Source organism: Fundulus heteroclitus, unplaced genomic scaffold, assembly GCF_011125445.2.
Source record: "Fundulus heteroclitus isolate FHET01 unplaced genomic scaffold, MU-UCD_Fhet_4.1 scaffold_538, whole genome shotgun sequence".
NCBI lineage: Eukaryota > Metazoa > Chordata > Actinopteri > Cyprinodontiformes > Fundulidae > Fundulus > Fundulus heteroclitus.
In genome coordinates, this window is record NW_023396965.1 from 62193 (window position 1) to 69022 (window position 6830).

Below are 6830 nucleotides of genomic sequence, written 5' to 3' on the forward strand. Positions count from 1 at the left end.
TTTATATAACGCCAATTCATAAACATGTCATCTCGAGGCACTTTACAAAGTCAAAATCAATCATATTATACAGATTGGTCAAATATTTCCTATATAAGGAAACCAGTTGATTGCATCAAAGTCCCAACAAGCAGCTTTCACTCCTGGAGAAGCGTAGACCTACAGGGAGAGTCGTCTGCATTGTCCATGGCTTTGTAGCAATCCCTCATACTGAGCAAGCATGAAGCGTCAGTGGAAAGAAAAACCACCCATTAGCAGGAAGGAAAAACCTCCAGCAGAACCGGGCTCAGTATGAACGGTCATCTGCCTTGACCGACTGGGGGTTACAGAAGACAGAGCAGAGACACAACAAGACAGACAAAAAAGCACAGAAGCACACATTGATCCAGTGATCTGTTCTACATTAGATGGTAATAGTGGTGATCTGTCTTCCCTGGATGATGTCACAGTTAACAGAATGTCAGACTAGGTGTACCTACTATGAAGAAAAAAGAGAGAGAACAAAAAGTTACAAGCTGAAATGACAACAGTCATTTCAATGTAATGCAATGCAAAACTGGAGAACAGTAGAAACCAGTAGAGTGAGAGAAATAGGCCCTGATGTCCTCCAGCAGCCTAAGCCTATAGCAGCATAACTACAGATGTAGCTCAGGGTAACATGAGCCACTCTAACTATAAGCTTAAATTATATTCTTGATTTAACAGGAAGCCAATGAAGGGAAGCTAAAATTGGAGAAATATGATCCCTCTTGTTGATTTTCATCAGAACTCTTGCTTCAGCATTTTGGATCAGCTGAAGACTTCGAACTGCATTTTGTGGACTTCCTGATAGTAAAGAATTACAATAGTCCAGCCTTGAAGTAACAAATGCATGGACTAGTTTTTCAGCGTCACCCCTGGACAGAATGTTTCTAATTTTGGCGATATTCCTGAGGTGAAAAAAAGGAAACTCTGGAAACCTGTTTAATATGGGATTTAAATGACATGTCTTGGTCGAAGACAACACCAAGATTTTTAACTTTATTTCCAGAGGCCAGAATGGATAATACAGGTAAGAGTTGGTAAGAGTCTTTCAGGGAGAAATTAAAAAGAACCACACAAGGCAGTATTATCAGTCCTTTATAATTTTCAGTTATGATAAATGATGCACTTAAAGAAATAGAAAATGAATTGGGTTGTTCATTGTTTGCTGATGACGGAGCTATTTGGAAACGTAGAAGGAATGTTAAATTTATTGTAGGGAAAGTCCAAAAAGCAATTCATAAGATTGAACAATGGTCTTACAAATGGAGTTTTAAATTTTCGGTAGATAAAACAAAAGTATTGCTTTTTACTCAGAAAAGAAATCAAGAAGTACAACTGAAGTTATATAATCAAGATTGTACTGTTCTCTCTATGTGTTTTGCTCTTGCGTGAACACAGATAAACAGCCAGCCAAACTCCTTATTCAAGAGGCAGGAAGTGAGCGGCTTGCTCCTTTATTATCTTCTTACACATTTAGTCAGCATTTCTGACTGCTTTGAATCCAGTGTAAAACTAGAAAAGAAAGATACAAAAAAATGGCTTAATAAACAGCCATGTAAATATCAGTATTAACGTATCAAAGTATCAGCTGCTTAATATTAACTCAACAGGTATTTTCACAGCCGGCTAGAAAAGCGGCAAATTAGCAAGTAAACACACACACTCTGCTGTCACACAGACCACGACATTTTACTGTTGCTTTTATACACAAAATAACCATAAAAGATATTAACATATCTTATCGAATCTGTAAACAATGAGCAACACTTACAACCATTGCTTTCGGAGAGATTAACTGCATTGTTGCTGCCCTGAGACGATGCACACACGCTCTCTTCCTCTTGTTTGCGTCTTTACTTCCTACTTCCGGTTCGGAAGATTTTTAACATAAAAGCACCGCAAATTCATTTAAAACAGAGAACGGTATATTAACATTTCAAAGTAGTTTTTAAATGTCTTTTAAACATGTTAAACATATTCAGGGCAGAACAAAGATCTAGAGAGAGTAAAGCAATTTAAATTCTTAGGAGTATGGTTTGGTAAAAAAAACTATCCTGGAAAGTGCACATAGATAAGGTTATTGAAAAATGTAAAAGGATACTTAATATATTGAGATGTTTAGTTGGCTATGAATGTTACATTCCTGCAGTGAAAAAGAAAGGGTTCATAATAAGGTTGGACAATTATTCAGAAAGCTACAGAATTAGGATTAAATCATTTAAATATTAGTCCAACAGTACCATTATCAATAACACCACCATGGATTTTACCTGAAACAATAGTAGATTTAACAATATTGGAAAAGAAAAATAAAGATAAAATGTATATGTGTAATTCTATAATAGTGGAGGAATATATAGAACAGTTTTATAATAATGTAAAAATGTATACGGATGCATCAAAAAAGCAATTACGACAAACTGGAGTAGGTGTAATAATTCCAGAGTTTAAACTGCATATAGGGAAGAAATTAAATGAAGGAATATCTGTTTATACGGCAGAAATGATTGCATTATTAGTTGCTGTAGAATGGATTGAGGAAGTGAGACCATTAAGAGCTGTCATATGTTCAGATTCAAGTTCATCATTGATCAGTTTAAAAAGAAATTATTCAGAAAGCCGTCCAGATATCTTATTAGTAATTCAACAAATATTATATCATATTCAGATGATGGGGTTATCAGCTGTGTTTCTTTGGGTTCCTGCACATATAGGAGTGAAAGGTAATTAAATGGCTGATAAGAAAGCTAAAGAGTCGATAAATAAAAGTAAGAGTGATTAAGAATAGACATGGGTAAATCAGAGGTTCAAAGTATTATGCTGCCATCTTGTGGTCAAAAATAATACCCGTTTTTATGACAAAATGACATCTTTGATGAAAATTAATTGACTTTCTTTAGGGTTTACACAATTGGTCCAAGAGACTTTTTTGTAGGGACTGAGAAGTTACATCTGCTTACCGAGTTTCATAATTCTCAGACAAAGCATGGCTTGGGGCTTACTGATTTAATGCGTTTTTAATGGTTTTCCACAAACCTGATTTTTGCAATGCGACAGCTCAGACAAATATGCATATTTCATTAAACCTTTGATAACTTTTAACCCTCAAGGTCTCATCTCCACGCTGAAAAAATTTCAAAGTGATAACTTAAAATGCCTAGGACTAGTTTGTTAAAGTTCGAGGCAAAAACCGTCAATATTTTACCCTTTGACCCAAAATGGCAGGCTTCCTGTGGGTTTTAGAGCATACCCACAATAGACTTTTTTTCATAACTTTAAAAAAGTTACCTAGGTAAAAAAATTCAGCTTTCTACGTGTTACGGTTTGGCCCAACTCACTCTAGTTGGCGCTGTTGAGCGGGTTTGCCACGCCCGCTTTCAATTACACTAAAATCATGCGATTTCTCACGGGGGACAATTTTGGGCAAAGTTTGGTGAGTTTTCATGCATGTTTAGGCCTCCAAAAAGCCGTTTCAAAAGTCCCAAGAATAAATAATAATAATAATTAAAGCCGCAAGCGGCGATGAGCGGCCCTCGCAGCCAAGCACCGCTGGGGTACGCGCACCGCCTGCCGCCAGCCACCGCAGAAGCTGTCACGCATTTTCCCCGCCCGCCCACCGGGCGATTCACACGAACCTGTTCGGCAGCGCTCCCCCACGACTCACAAAAAATCTTGTGCAGATTGGTCGATGCAGCGAGGAGATACAGCCGTTGAATAATGATAATGCATTTGGCCACTGGGCCGGACCGCTGGGGTGGTAAAGAGATGACATGTTGGAACTATATAAATAAAATTGAATTGAATTAATTTGTCTTTATATAAAACACACGAGTTGCCTCTTGGCATGACATGCACTATATATATATATATATATATATATATATATATATATATATATATATATATATATATACACACACATTTGACCTAATAAAATACATTATTCATGTTTTTATTAGGTCAAATGCAATAATTCAATTCAATTTTATTTATATAGCGCCAATTCATGAAACATGTCATCTAAAGGCACTTTAAAAAGTTACGTTCAATCATATTATACATATTGGGTCAGATTATACAGATTGGTCAAAAATGTTCCTATATAAGAAAACCAGTTGATTGCATCAAAGTCCCGACAAGCAGCATTCACTCCTGGGGAAGCGTAGAGCTACAGGGAGAGTCGTCTGCATTGTCCATGGCTTTGCAGCAATCCCTCATACTGAGCAAGCATGAAGCGACAGTGGGAAGAACAACTCCCTATTAACGGGAAGGAAAACCTCCGGCAGGACCGGGCTCAGTATGAACGGTCATCTGCCTCGACCGACTGGGGGTTACAGAAGACAGAGCAGAGACACAACAAGAGAGACAAACAAGCACAAAAGCACACATTGATCCAGTAATCTGTTCTACATTAGATGGTAATAGCGGGTGAGCCGTCTTCACTGGATGATGTCACAGTTAACAGAATGCCAGACCAGGTGTACCTACTACGAAGAAAAAAAAAGAGAGAGAACAGAAAGTTAAAGCAGAAATGACAACACGTAATGCATAATTGAAGAACAGTAGAACTCTATAGAGTGAGAAAATTAGATCCTGATGTCCTCCAGTAGCCTAAGCCTATAGCAGTAAAACTATAAAGGTAGCTCAGAGTAACATGAGCCACTCTAGTTATAATCTTTGTCAAAAAGGAAAGTTTTAAGATTAGTCTTAAAAGTAGACAGGGTGTCTGCCTCACGGACCAAAACTGGGAGTGGGTTCCACAGGAGAGGAGCCTGATAACCAAAGGATCTGCCTCCCATTCTACTTTTAGAGACTCTAGGAACCACCAGCAGACCTGCAGTCTGAAAGCGAAGTGCTCTTTTAGGAACATACGGGGTAATCAGAGCTCTGATATATGATGGAGCTTGATTATTAAGGGCTTTATACGTTAGAAGAAGAATTTTAAATTCTATTCTTGATTTTACAGGAAGCCAATGAAGGGAAGCTAAAATAGGAGAAATATGATCCCGCTTGTTGATTTTCATCAGAACTCTTGCTGCAGCATTTTGGATCAGCTGAAGGCTTTGAACTGCATTTTGTGGACTTCCTGATAGTAACGAATTACAATAGTCCAGCCTTGAAGTAACAAATGCATGGACTAGTTTTTCAGCATCACTCCTGGACAGAATGTTTCTAATTTTGGCGACATTCCGAAGGTGAATAAAGGAAACTCTGGAAACCTGTTTAAAATGGGATTTAAATGACATGTCTTGGTCAAAAATAACACCAAGGTTTTTTACTTTATTACCAGAGGCCAAGTTAATGCCATCCAGACTAAGTGATTGGTTAAGAAGTTTATTTTTTGAGGACTCTGGCCCAAAGATTACAACTTCGGTCTTGTCAGAATTTAGATGCAGGAAATTTAAAGTCATCCAGCTTTTGATGTCATCAAGACATGACTGCAGTCGAAGTAATTGATTGGATTCATCAGGATTTATGGATAAATATAGCTGAGTGTCATCAGCATAACAGTGGAAATTAATCCCATGCTGTCTGATAATTTTACCGATCGGAAGCATATATATGGTAAAGAGTTATAGCAGCAGAACTGCTTCTTGCCTTTTGACAGGCAGCTTACTTGAGTGGCTTGAACACGCACTACTTGACTGTTTGGACCTTTGGGAAGTTGTTGAAGTGCACAAAGAACCAGCTTCTGTGCAAATTTGTTTTTATAGATGCATCAAGAGCTCTTTTGGCTTGTTTAGCAGCAGTTTTCCATTTGTCATAACTGAGCTTGAAACGAGAATGACGTCTGTTCATCTTTTCTTCACGCAGCACTTGACCCTTTTCATGGAGTTTTTTCTGTCTTGCACTTTTCCTAAAGCCTTCTACTGAAAAAGCTTCACTTGTGGTCAGTCTTCCTGCATGGCCATGTCATTGTCCATTTTGTTTAGATCCTTTGGGGTTTATTGTTTAACTTTAGCTTAATTATCTTTACATTAGAAGTATGTAGATTTAGCCTAATTTAAACACACACCCTTTAAATGTGTTCATAAACTTAAATAATTTCTCTAGTTAAAGATCAACTTAGTTGTGCAGTTACAAACACTTTAATCTGAATAATAAATCTTTCAACTATTACAAGACAGAAACTATTTCCATGTAAAACCAAATCACAAAACTTCCCTTTTCGGTACCTTGGTTACCCTTAATAAAACCAACAAACAAAAAACACTTGTATCTGTCTTAAGTTAGCTGGAATCAACTTCCTTGAATGAGATAAAACAAAATGTATATATTTTTCTTAACTTCAGTTTAACTTTTAACATGTGTACACCTGACTTGTATGTATACTGCAGCATGTTACCCTTCAAGCACTTATTGAGTCCCTTAAAGCTTAGCAAGGTTAATTCACCTCTTCACATTTAACTTAATTTAAACGTGTTACTTGGTGGCAAATTAAGCCCGCTGCACTCCCGGACAACAGCTGCTTCTGGTTTGGCTAATTCCTGCGTGCAGTCGGCCTTTCCCTGATGCTATAGAGCTACGTCACCCATTAACGAGCTGCTCGTTGTCGGCTCTGCAGCAGCTGCAACCTCCGGTCCTTCTCCAGCCCGAAGCAGGCGTGAGTTCTGGCTGTTACTCCTCCCGAGTTAATCAAGGCTCAACATCATTCTTTTGGTTTCAACAGACCAGTATTGCGGACAACATGTCTTTACATGTCTTAGAAAATGCCCTTAAAATGCCGTCAGAACTAAGAGGAAACAGAAATCCGAATTAGAATATAATGGTTTACATGAATAAAGACAAGCAAAACAATAAAACCG